Consider the following 13324-nt stretch of genomic DNA (forward strand, 5'->3'; position numbering starts at 1 on the left):
TAGATCTAAGGAAGAAATGTTTTACGCTGAGGGTGGTGAAACACTGGTACAGGTTGCCCAGAGAGGTGGTGGATGCCCCATCCCTGGAAACATTCAAGGTCAGGTTGGACGGGGCTCTGAGCAACCTGATCTAGTTGAAGCTGTCCCTGCCCACAGCAGGGGGGCTGGACTAGATGACCTTTAGAGGTCCCTTCCAACCCAAACTATTCTATGATTCTATGATTCCACTCAGAAAGAATGTGGGAATATTACAGTGATAGTTTTTGAAGAGAGAATATCACTTCGCTGCTGATACCCACTACAGGACAAAGATTATTTTTATTAATTTCTCATTTATTTGTAATTATCAAAATGTTGTAGTTACACTTTTTTTTTGTTTTAAAGGAAGCTGTTTATACTAATTCCAGTAAAAAAATTAAACCTTTGTAAGCTCCCGGATGTGTCCCTTCTCTCCCCCATTCCTCATTCTTAATTACTTGCACCTTCTCCGTTCTGAAAATTTGTAGGTCGATGGCAAAAGTGGTTCTAATACCACACACCCTCAAGCCATATGAGTGTTATCTCCTTTTTTTTCCATAGCTTGTTTTTCCATATGTTCTCCTATGGGTCATGATCACATGCCAAGTGTGATGTGCTAAGGCTGGTACGGATGATGGAAATTTTCTCTCCTCAGTTTCCAGATCACGTTATACTCTTCCCCGCTCTTTGTTCCTTAGAACCTTTCTCTGGATTTTCCCAGTAGCTGTCTTTGGCAGATCCTGAACAAACTCCACCTGAAAGGCAAAAATGCTCACTTTCAGCCAAATACATTCTGATTAATCTCCCAGGTGCAAGGGAAGACACACTTTTATTATGGCTGGGGTAAAAAGATGGGAAGCTGCACAGCTTGGGGCTGGGATGGTGAAATTCCTTACAACACATCTTAGCTGACTGCACGGGCAGTACTTGCAGGGACAAGTACCACAATCCTGAAGAGATGGGTGCTTCAGCTGTCAGGACAGGGAGTTACTGGTGTCTTTCCTGGTTGTAAGGGATGGATTCCAACCCCTCTGATGCCAGCAGGAATTTCCCCTTTGCTTTGGGTGAGAGTCTGAACAGAGCTCAAGGGAGGAACTGGTAAGAGCTGAACGCCTTGCCCATCTGAGTCGCCGTGAAAACCCTAGTATTTCATGAAAGGAAGACTGGACCCTGATAAAGATAAGTTACATTACCAGTTCCTCCCTTTGGGGCCTTTCCAGCACATACAGTGAACCCAAGGCTACCGCTGCAACAGACCCTGTAATTTACTTTTATGTTATTTTATTTAAGTAAGGTTGGAGTGTTTGTCAGAATGCAGTTGAAAAGAAGCCGAGGCAGGACAAAAACTGTTCAATTTTTGATACAGCTAGAAGACCTCTCGTTTTGTGGTGTACTTACCTTCCTCGGATACTTGTAAGGTGCAGTCACCTTCTTGCTGAAGCTCATGAGTTAATTTTTCTGGATAATGCGATACAAAAGCAGGAGCTAAAACAATGGCGGCTTTGACTACCTGTGCCACAAAAGTTAAGGCACTCCATCAACTTCCAGATGTGGGAATAAAGGGATAAATTTGTTGCCAAAACTGAGTATCAAAAATCAGAAATGCAAAAATTTGAGTTTTTTCTTCAATTTCCCTTTTCATTGGCTGTTTATTACAGAATGCGACGTTATGAAGGACATATTCTGCAGCATAGGATTTTTTGCTGTTTTTCCACTTTTTTTTTTCCTTAACTTTATACATTACTAAACTTTCAAAAAGTTGTAGAACAGAAAAAAACCCAGCTGGAAATCTCACCCCAGGGCTCAAAGAAATGTTGCAAAGTTGAAAAATATAAAAAGAAAAATTAAACACTCTGGGTATCATTGCCACCCTGGGCTTAGTAACAAAAAGATAAATAATCTGAATTCTATTTCTTAGACAAAAAGATGCCACAATAAGTCTGAAGAGCCAAACTTTTTTTCCACATCAAACCCTGCAAACAAGGAAATAATTCTGAAATTCTAAGATCTGTCAAGGTATGGTTTTAAAATTTTTTAACCCATTTTAATTTCAAAAATCTGCAACATATTTAATTCCAAGGAAGCCTAGTACATATAGGGAACTTGATGCTTAGAATAAAGTGCATTTCTTTCTCTGTCTTTTTTTTTTTCTTTTTACCTCCCCTCAAATTGGATCAGGACTGCTGACAACAGCTGACTCAGACTGCAGGGAGTTGTATTAATGCACTTTCGACTTCAAACGGGCCAATGCGATACCTAGGAGAAAAAGCAGAATGACAGCCGTAGCGAGCTAGCCATTCAGTTGGTCTTTCCAGATTGAATTTTAACAGGCAAATGAGCAAATCTAAAACCAACTGACTTACCCAGAAGAATTAATTATATCGTCAGCTCTTCCAACAAACCAGACGTATCCTTCTTCATCCATAATCCCTCTGTCCCCAGCGACATAAAAATTTCCACGCACAGAGGCAGTTTTCTCTGGATTATCCTGACAACAATCAAGCATTTAAAAAAATGTATCCGACTGTTAGAGAAGTGTAATGCATTTACTTTGCAGTCGTGCTAAAAATGATCAAGACAATTTTTTAAGTTGTTCTCAAAATGAGTATGTTCAATACTATTTTATGTCTTCAATTAAAAAAAACAGAGCTGTATTAATTAGCAGTTTTGTGGTGGAAATATGTGAGAGGTAGAAAAGAGCTTTTGTGTATATATGGATACATGTTCTAGGGAAAAAAGGCCTGCTCTATCAGAATGCCCATCCGTCACAGCAAATTACTAAAATGTATAACCCACTCTCTTCAGAGAAACAACTTATCATTGCAGGGGGTTGCCACAACAACCTCCTGTCAATGGAAACTTTTTACCCCAACCTTCAAGACCAAAACACAAATGAGGTGACCTACAGGAAAAATTTCATTATCTACATTGATCTATCAGGTCTAGATTACACAGGAAAAACACCTTGACAACAGAAGACATAACAAAAAATCGAAGTAATAGTACTGAACCAAAAGAAGTTTTTTATCACATAATGAGCAATTACTTTGTGCAAGTTGTTGTTTGAGGATGCTACAAATATCCAAATATTATGGGGGTTCAGAAGAGGATTAAGCACATAGATAGGTTCCCCAAAGCTTATTCAACATGATAGTTCAAATGCAGTGGAGAATATCTTTATATTTGCCCGATTCTAGTGTTTTCTTAAGTATGTACTACAACTCAGCACCACCACAGACGGAATACTAGCTTAGATGGACCTTTGACCTGAACCAAAACGGCCATTCTTCTGACATGCTTTTTTAAGCCTGTTCTGCTTTCAGTGGGTAGAGCATTCCCATTCAAATAGTAACGCTAGATTAGGTATGCCACTTCCACAAAACCATGTGATCATCTACACTTGAGGGTTTTGTGCTGTAGCTTGTCTTTGTGCTGTTGATCTTGTGCACCATCGTCTGCGTGACAGGCAGCTGTACAAAGGGTTTCTCTGACACCAGAGATACGTGCATGCTGGAATGTGTAACTTTTACAGATTTAAAAGATCAATCTGCGGGTACCTCTGACAGTGGTATGAGGGAATAAGATACTTGTGCTCTTTGGAAGCCTCCCTGAGCTTCCGATGTATTAGAGTAGCCTTTATGGGCTTCCTTCATTAATCTTTAACCAAGGATAGGAGTGGAATGGAAGGGAAAGGAGTGATGCACTGAACATGAAGCCCATGGCGACTGCCAGGCATTGGTCTGGAACAAGGTACCCACTAGTTCACGTTGCATCTTGAAGCTATACTCTGCCAGTCAGTCTGTTCCTGGAATAGCAGAACAATGTACTGATCAGGCTCAAAGCCCTCAAGCCACCTAGTGAGACCTTGTGAAGATCCTGGATGAAATTCGGCTCCTTGGGTAAGTCAACAGAACTTTGCCCTGGGTCTCTCTTGAGCTTCTCAACAGGCACAGACAGACCAACTCAGACTTACCAAGTAGTCAGAGAACAGACAGAATGGTTGGTTGTCCGAGTTGGTTGAACTCGGACAGCAATGTTGCTGCCTTCTCCTGCAGGCAGAAGAGCCCCAGAGTCATCTATGATCTGCAGAAAGGACGTATCATTATTGCTTTGATTAGCTCAGTGAATTATCTGTTATAGCACAGTGCAGGACAGAGAAGGGATACAGACAGCATTCCCTTACTCTTGTACCCACAACTGCAGCTGAGCTCACATGTGACATATCAACATACCTGCACATCTTAAGGGGGAACAGCTTTTCCCAAAGAGCCAGGTTTCATTTCCATTCCTTTCATATTGGCATATATTGTCACCTGCATAATAGATTTTTTTTTTTTAAAATTTTTGCAACAACTTGTAGACTTCATTATTGTTTGCATTAGGCACAACACCTCTTCATGACTTTGTCGTGACAAGGGCTGAATCAGGACTAAAGCACTGTGGTTCTCCAACACATCAGAGAGGGGTTGAGAGGCATTTCAGGTCAGCCCTGAGGAATGAGATTGCTTGTGCTCAGTCTGAGCCAGTGGGTTCTTCTGCAAACACTTGAATTTGCAAGACAGCAGATGTGAAATTATTACAGATCTTATTTCAATATGGGACAATTAACTTGGGACCGTATCAAGGGTAAGAGGAGAGAATGCCTGAAATCTGACTCTTAATAGGTTCGTTAACGTTCACTTACAGAGAAGTCTGAGATGTGAACTGATTTAATATTTTTCATTAAAACCTTGGACAGGCCAAATTGATACCCAGAGCAAATTTTTTTTTTTTTTTTTAGTTTTGCCTTTTAAGTAAAGATGATGAAGGGATCTACTACAAGTTATTTGATCTGAGGTAATCTCTAGCATGGTTTTTGCCGGGGGCTGAACTCTGTTCTCATAGTATTTCCTATAAATGTTAAAATATGCAGCTAGTTGATTTTGGAACTATATAATTATATATAGCCTCTTTTTAAAAAAGTTCATTTAAACGATTCTCACCTTTTCCATTGATTTATCAAGCACATTGTGCCTCTGATATTACCTTTGAAAGGGCATACTGCAAGAATTAATGCAAATACACTGTTTCAGTCTGGCCATAACCTTCATAGATATCCAGCCATGTCTGGATTTTCCACTTCGCCATCACTTCAGGATTGAGCAGTTCTCCTCCAGATACACAGTGTTTCAGACTCGTGAACTTGTAGCTTGAGAGGAATAGCAAATGAAATAATTTTCTTAACTTCTGAAAAGAGCAGTGAATGGTCTTACCTGGGCAGCCTCCCTCAACTTTCAAAGTAAGTACGCCTAAAGCTTAACAAGCTACTTTGGAAATGACAATAATCATCCTGTTACACAGTCCTGGATTGGACTCCTAGATTGCTCGTGTTACCACTGAGGATAATGTGGTTTATCTCTGTGTCACTGGAAGTAGGTTTTTTTGCTGGAAAAACGAGTGAGCAAAGGTGTTTTCTTGGAAGAACTGACAAGAAAGGAGAAATCTGAACAAGCACATCAGATGTTTGTGGAACGCTGAGTTATGTGCCGACATCCAAGATCAAATAAGACACTGAGAATTTTCTAGAGCAAAAGGAAGGCTGAATAGGAACACAGAGCCTGAGCTCTCTGCTAAACCAGGGTTGGCTTTTGTCAGGATGAAAGACCTGTGTAGGAAGAGTAAGTACCTTACTGAAGATGTGAAAACTCCTTACAAATCACACTGACTACTTGTCATAAGCTGAGTATTTTACAGTGTAACCAACTGGTGGGAACAGCTGCCAAGTAACTTTCAGCATGTGAAAGGCTTCTAACTGCTCACTTCATTCTCAAGTATATGGAAACAACTCCACTGTACTCCAGTAATTCCCTGATCCAGTGCTGTCTGAAACCTTGACTTAAATTTAACTGTGAACCATAAGTTCAGAGGGAGTAACAACTCAAAAAAATCTCACTTGTTGCCTCTGTGCTGTCTTTTCAAAGACGCATTCCTGAAGCCTGAATGGCCTAAGATGTGACTAGTTATTCTCATATTTCAGAACATAGCTTTCTTTTCTGAGAGCAAATTTTGCTATTTATTTTTCCTTTAATTGATAAAAATTAAGTAACATAAGGAACTAAACAGCCAGAGCTGTCACAGCGTTATATCCCAGCCTCTCTCTGCTACCCTTGCAACAGACAGATGTGCAGTACCTGCTCAAATCACGTTGGACCAGCATGCAGTCAGGCAGTGGGAGCACTGCAAAAGGCAGTGATGGGGTATCTTGAGAGTCTAGAAAAAGTTATTTTGTTGAAAAGAAGATGTAATGGTGGGTCTGACCTTGTAAATGTGCAGGTGATTAATACAACTTATGCGCTCAATGTCTGCAAAATGAAAACCCTAAAAATGCAACACATTCAACACAGAGAATGACTATGGATTGGTGACTATGAGTCCTGACTGCAGAGTGGCTGTACCAGTCAGTCCCACTGCTGTAGAAAATACAGTACTTTCTGTCCAACAAAAATCACTCATGTAAATGAATGACCACTGAGAGTAGTAGTTCCAATTAAGATTGTTTTCTGCTTCCCAAGGCAATTGTGTCCCAGGCTCAAGGCTAAGTGATAACGGATAAAACCAAAGCTTTTCCAATTTTATTCTTGGGGAAGTCTGGGTCTCCTCTCCACACAAGAGGCCAATGTTGAGGAGAATAGGCCAGCTGACTGGTTTTGTGAAATGGCAGAGAGGAGGAATAAGCATTCTGGCAACTCACTGAAAAGTCAGGACAACAGGGCCCTGATTCAGGTCTATGCCATACTCTGATTACTGGCCCATGCTCACCCTGAGCCCAAAGTAGCTGGAAGTCCATAACTGAAGTGAGCTTTAGGCTAAGTATGGGACAAGTCAGCAGTGATCCTGAGTTCTTTTTATCCTGCATCTTTCACCACATCTCCTCTAACACTGTAGCCATGGTCACATGGCCTAACCAGGAGGGAAAACACTTATTCCTCTAGCTTGCTGGGCACCAAAGGGAGGGATGATTGCTTGGGATGTGGGAAGTACTGCTGCTACAGAGCAGTGGGTACCTATGCACTGGGGCCCAACTTGTTTGCTTCATTTATGCAAAATGGAAATAAAACTTACAGTATAAACTGTTACGCTTACCTCTGCAATAATGGCTGATTTAAACTGTGGCATATTGTGTACAAAGACACATGATCCACAGATCCATGGTGCAAAAACACTGCTCCGAGCTGACTTTACCCAGCCAGTATCAGAGGTATTCCACATTACATCTGAAGAAGGCAAGTTCATCCAGTACCTGATGATAAAGCAGAGATGAAAAAAATGCTTCATACAGTGCGAGAGACTCAGGCACAGGTCACAGCATAATTAAAGGAAAGGGCAGGAGGCTTCCATTAGAAGATGTGGTGTCAACAAGTGCAGCTTTTTAGAAAGTTTTTAAGAGTTGAAGAGAATCTTAAACATTCTCTTATTTCCCTTCATTCCCTCCTGTTTAACATTTCCAGCGTTTGCTTTTCTCCTGAACAGTGCAAAACATCCTTGGCTTGAGTTGTAGAATCTGAATCTAGATCAAAAACCAAACAGATCATTTGGAGTAGGCTTTCCCCACCTTGTGGATTAGAGACATCAGCTAAATCACAGCTTATTTCTCTAGGAAACTAACCAAATTACTTCTACGGACTCTATACCGCCAACTTCCAACTCAGAATGCCTTGGGAAATGTATCCTTTGATTTTCATTCAGATTTCTCACTCCTTGGGAAGCATAAATAAAAGAAAGATGTTCAATGAAAGCAAATCAGTGCCAAGCTACAGATTCAAACTGAACTGTAACTTTTAAGGTATAATGCTATGGTCCAAGGTTGCTTTGGTTCTCAAGGAAGGTTTACATAATACTAAAGCACTTGACTTTATCTGGTTTTGCTAGAAGGACGCTATCATTGCTACTCCGCAGTCAGCCCTCTGAGCAACAGAACACTGTGTTTGATGATCTCAACTAAGTCTTCAAGAAGCTTTTAATAACGAGGGTTTCACCGTGAGAAGGGAAAGGTGAGGAAGAAGCAAGATCCTACACTCATGAAATGCCTACATTTACTGGAGTTTTTACGGTCACATTTTCAATTTAATTGTGATCATGTCACTTAATCAGGACACTGGGAGCAACAGCAGGGTGTACCTGCCACTGGTTACAAATCCGATGCCATAACTGCTGTGGGACTCCACCACCATTTTTGGAGAGCCTGTACTTCCACTAGTAAAATAGATCAGCATTGGGTCTTGGCTCCTTGTCTTGACACTTTTATGGTCAGCAGATTTCACCCTTCAGAAGGAATAGTATATGACAGTTACTACATGTAGTTTTTCACAAAGGAAGCAGTATTTTTTTAAGGTTTAGGAGATAAACAGGAAAATGGCCCAAAACTATACGATCTCACTAAATAAATAGATGCATCGCATACCACAGGTAAGAGTTAGCAAGCACATTTTGCTAGTCAGAAGTGTGCTCTGTATGCCATAACTTTCAAGATGTGAGCACCTACAGCATATTTCAGTGACTTTGTCTACAACTATTTGGCAAGGGCACTCAAGGTGCTTGTTATGGAACAGCAGGTTCAAAAACAACTTCTGCCTTGACACGTACCATCTCCCAATCTGAAGTCAATGGGGACCATATTCAGGCTATTATGCCAGGGTAAGGTGGTCTTAGACACGTATTATACCATTTAGGTTCAAGAGACTGATGAACAATTCAGATTGTCTGGGCTATCAAGATAGTCAAGGGAAGAAATAACTGATGCCATGTTAGTTGAGCACCGAGAGCTGGCAATGGGTATCTTCTCATTGAATTCAAGAGGCATTAGGCTGCGCTCTAGAAGACAAGCACAAAACAACTACAAGATTAGTAGTCTGTGTGCTTGTCTTGTGATCACAGTAGAAGCTGAGAGCTTTTAGAAGCTGTCAAGCTGCTGAGTAAGGAGAAGCTGAAAGACCTGAATACAGCTCCCAAAAAGCATGTTGGAGGGATTTGTACTTAATGCAGTGATTATAGTGAGTTGGCGGCAGAGGGATGCAAAAATGCAACTCATTTGTATTTTGGAAATTAATCCCAAAACTCAGGAATGTCACCTGACTGATACAGCTTCCTTCACCTCACAGGGATGATGGTAAAACAGCTGGATACTCACACAAAGAGTTCTTTGAGGTTCAGCCACCCATCTCTGCTCCCTTTGGCTACAATTAGTTTACTTTTCAGAAACTGGCAGTTAGGCATGACAGATTCCACTGCAGGTGCCAGTGTATCATTGGTAATGATGCACTTGGCCTTCGAAGCCTGGAGTCGGTGTAAGATTTCTTTGGCTGTTAATTGGGATGTTCCTGGAATAAAGACAATTCCTGGAAAAAAGCAACAAGCAATTTAGAAAATTGACCATTTCTCTTTATTATGTTCACAGGACATGACCCCAGCCATAGAAAAGCTGAGCTACTTGCCAAAAACTTATTCTTTGAGAAACAGCAGTCAAGTATAACTCATGTTTGAAGGCAGAGCTTGGGTGAATTTGTAGCCTAGGAATGACCGGGGATCACCTGGCTCTGAAAGCCCTCCAAACCCAGCAACGCTGATGTTGAGTTTTGTGTCATCCATATTCAAGGTATCTAGATCATGAGTACAATCTAGATTTAAAGTGTTTTTGAGCACTGCCTTCATGATTCGTAACTCAGGAAGGAAATGTTGAGATTATCATCCCCTTAAATATATGAATAAGGCCAGCATTTGGATTATGTTTACATCTGGAATAAAGCCGTTATTCATTTCAGTAAGGAATTAATACCTCTGATATGGGATAAATAGATTGAGGTCAGGTAGCTTACACACATTGCTTGCCCAGTCAACATATCCCTCAAGCTTGGATTCATTTTGTAATGTGAACAAACATAAGTTTGGATACTGAGTACAATGTGACTGAAATCACATTGGGGGGGGGATCAATTTAGTGCATTTCTGTACCTCCTTTTCCCAAGGATTTCAATAGACTTGACCTACAGATTGATTTCAGTCTTCTTGCACCTTCAGAGGTGTCTACCAAATTTTACAATTGGGATACTGAGGCACTGAGATACTGAATGATATTCCCATGCCATAGTCCAGAAAATCTTGGATACGATAGAATTGGATTCCCTGAGTCTTAGCCTGCAAGAATCACAGAGCTTAAAACTGGGACAAAAATACTCGATCATGTCCCTGTTGATGCTGAATTGTTCCATCATGGATGTTTAGCAGTCTAAAAATGCAATGGGTCAAATTCTTCCTAAGAATTTGCAAAACTGTAACAGCAGAGCAAAAAAATATTGTATTGAATTATTAACCAGTCTAGTCATATAACTTATTGTATTAAAACTGTCCACACTGATAATGTATCTGGTCAAATCTGGCCTTAGAGTGTAACCATTCAACCTTCACTGGCTTCAGCTGAGGATGCCGTTTAACTGGGCCGTGTCTGTTCAGCACCTAGTACAACGTTGCTTTGGTTCCTGTGTGAGTGCTGCCAATTCTCCTTCTATGCAAAAGCTGAATTGTACAGGGCACAGCAGTATATTCCTGTTTACATTTTTTTCAAATTAATTTAGCATATTTTTCGTATCTTCTATTTATTTTCTTTCTGCATCCAAGAGATCAGTAAGGTTACTCACCTGTTTGGATACAGGCTACATTCAGTAACCACCATTCAGGAACACAAGGCTATAACTCTGCCTCCTCTCTGCAAACCACATGCCTCACAAAGTGTATTAGCTGCTTTCCTAGACAGAAATCCCAACTCTTCAAAGCTCCACTTCACCTCCTCTCCTTCATCATCTACCCACCAAAAAGCTGGATTTGCTGCTTGTCTTCCATCCTAGAATGCAACAGAAGACATTAAAATAAGAAGACAATCCTTAAAAGGTTTAATTTCAATCCAAAATAACTCCAGACTAAGCAAATAATCCCTGGCAACTAGTCTCTTAAAGTGATGCCTATATTTCTGACAAAGAAAACAAAATAGTGCATTCTGCTCTGCCGCTAATATTATCCAGTATTCATCAGGAAAATTGATTTGTATAATCTAAGATTTGTTCCAATGTCTATGAAGTAAAAGAAAAATACTACCTTTTCCAGCTGCAACCACTCATCTAAGACATCACTTGCAAAGTTGAAATATTCTGGCAGTTCCTTTTTACACTGGTTTATAGAGCCATAATACGAAATAATCCGAGATGTAAGCCGCCTGTTGCATCCATGGAATAATCTGCAAGGTGACCTGAGAATCCGCAAACACTAAGGAATCCATGATTTAATAAATGTTCTCCTAATAAATGATGTTTTATCAGACAGTGGGGAAAAAAATCAGATGCACACCAACAGGAATCAGTCATCTGAAATGAAAGAAAATACAGTTAAAAACAACCAGGTATTGGATGCTGTCTAGTTTGTGATGTTGGATAAATTAATGCAAACCAGCTTGAATAAATAGGTTGTTTATTATTTTATGTGATTCTTAAAGTAGGTGTTCCTCCTTTTTGGGCAAAGAGATTGTGCACTGTTTTTTCATGATAATCTTTGTCCTCTACTTTGTCAGCTGATGTATGAATCTCATATCTCCTCTCTAAACTTTCACTTGCCAGTCCTTTTCTAAATATCTATCTCTTGATTCCTGTAAATTTTATATTTTACTTTGCCTGCTTACAGAAATAAAATGCCACTTAGGACACTGTTTATCCCCTTGATTTAAAACAGTCTCTGTAATTAACCTATGTCTTAAATATACACTAGATGGCGATTCACACTGAACTTACACACCAGTAAAACTGATGAATCTCTGATTTATTTCCTTGTGAGTTCTATTTTCACTGAGGGCATGGAATAAACACAAAATAAACACTAGGCAAGCAAAGGTGACATGCCAAAGAATTCCAATTGCTTTGCACTTCAGCTGAAGTGTGCAACTTTGAAAAAGATACATATTGTAAAACAAACTTGAAAAGAAAATTCCAGGACTTTCAGTTTCTCCTAGTCTTTCCTACACAACATACAGGTAGATGTGGAAGAGACAGAATGGATGATACTGCAGTTATTTAAAGCCCAGCCTTGGAAGTCAAGAAAACTGGATCTTTACTCATAGATGCAGAATCTTCTGATAAACTTGTTTTGAGCGTAATCAAGTCTTTAAGAATCTACCCACCACATGAAATCTAAGGAATCTTTTCCCTCAATTCAATGGAGCCAGCTTTGCTTTTAAATCTTTCTGTGCCATGACCTTCTCCTTGTTTAACAGCCAACAGTACGTACCTCTCTCACAGGGATACTACGCAGTAACTTTCACCTTTGCATTATGTATTGCAAGTGACAGTTTGAAGTGTTCAATGCCAATAAATAACAGTAAGTGACATCACTCTAAAATCACTGTATTTGTGAGGCAAAACAGAGAAATGCAAACAGAAGGTGCTCACATGTGAGGCACGTGTCAATGGCTCTCGACCACACAATTTCCAGGGTGCGAGCGGTAACAAAGCAGAAGACCCAAGAATTGTATTTGTCCTGCATCCAACGTTTCCTGCTGACTGGCCTGTGACTTCTGCGGAAGGCAGAGTTTCTGTAGCTCTCAAACTGTAAAGCACAAGATGAAAGAGCCAGAACTAGTTAGCACTGATGAAGAAATGTGCAGAAATGTGACCTAATCTGCTGTATGTCTAAGAGAAAACACTGTGCTCCATCAGTTTCACTTTTCTGTTCAGTTCTGCTAAATCCCACTCCATTTCTCATTGCAAATCTGTCCTGGTGGGACTGACTGCTGTATGATCCTCCTCTTGCTCCAGTTTCCTTCTAGGACATGGAGGTTAGAAGCCCTTTCCAAAATGGTGCCTATTCTCTGGCAGGAGGTTTCCAGGAGGATTGTGAGTTGACTGCTATTTGTTTCAGTGGCAGACAGGGGAAAACCAGCTCTCTAAGCAAATGGTTTTGTCATCCTACCTGTGCTCTGGTAGCTTTAGGCTGTGTTCTGAGCTTACAACATGGCCTGTTCAGATCAAACAGGCCTTGTTAGTTTTTCCCTGTTGTGGTTTAACTCGGTAGGCAGCTGAACACCACACAGCCGTTCGCTCACTCCCTCCGCCGAGTGGGATGCAGAGAGAATTGGGGTGGGGGGAGAAGAGTAAAATTCATGGGTTGAGATAAAGACAGCTTAATAGGACAGAAAAGGAAGGGAAAATAACAACAACAACAACAACAACAACAACAATACACAAAGCAAGTGATGCACAATGCAATTGCTCACCACCCGCTGACCAATGCC

The 13324-nt window shown here is 40.5% G+C and overlaps 1 pseudogene; it reads right to left on the minus strand.

Annotated features, from left to right (window-relative positions):
• Positions 1–686: 686 nt before the first annotated feature.
• Positions 687–13324, minus strand: part of LOC103900898 — a 14895-nt pseudogene continuing 2257 nt past the window's right edge.

Source organism: Aptenodytes forsteri, unplaced genomic scaffold (assembly GCF_000699145.1).
Source record: "Aptenodytes forsteri isolate BGI_AS27 unplaced genomic scaffold, ASM69914v1 Scaffold84, whole genome shotgun sequence".
Taxonomy (NCBI): Eukaryota; Metazoa; Chordata; class Aves; order Sphenisciformes; family Spheniscidae; genus Aptenodytes; species Aptenodytes forsteri.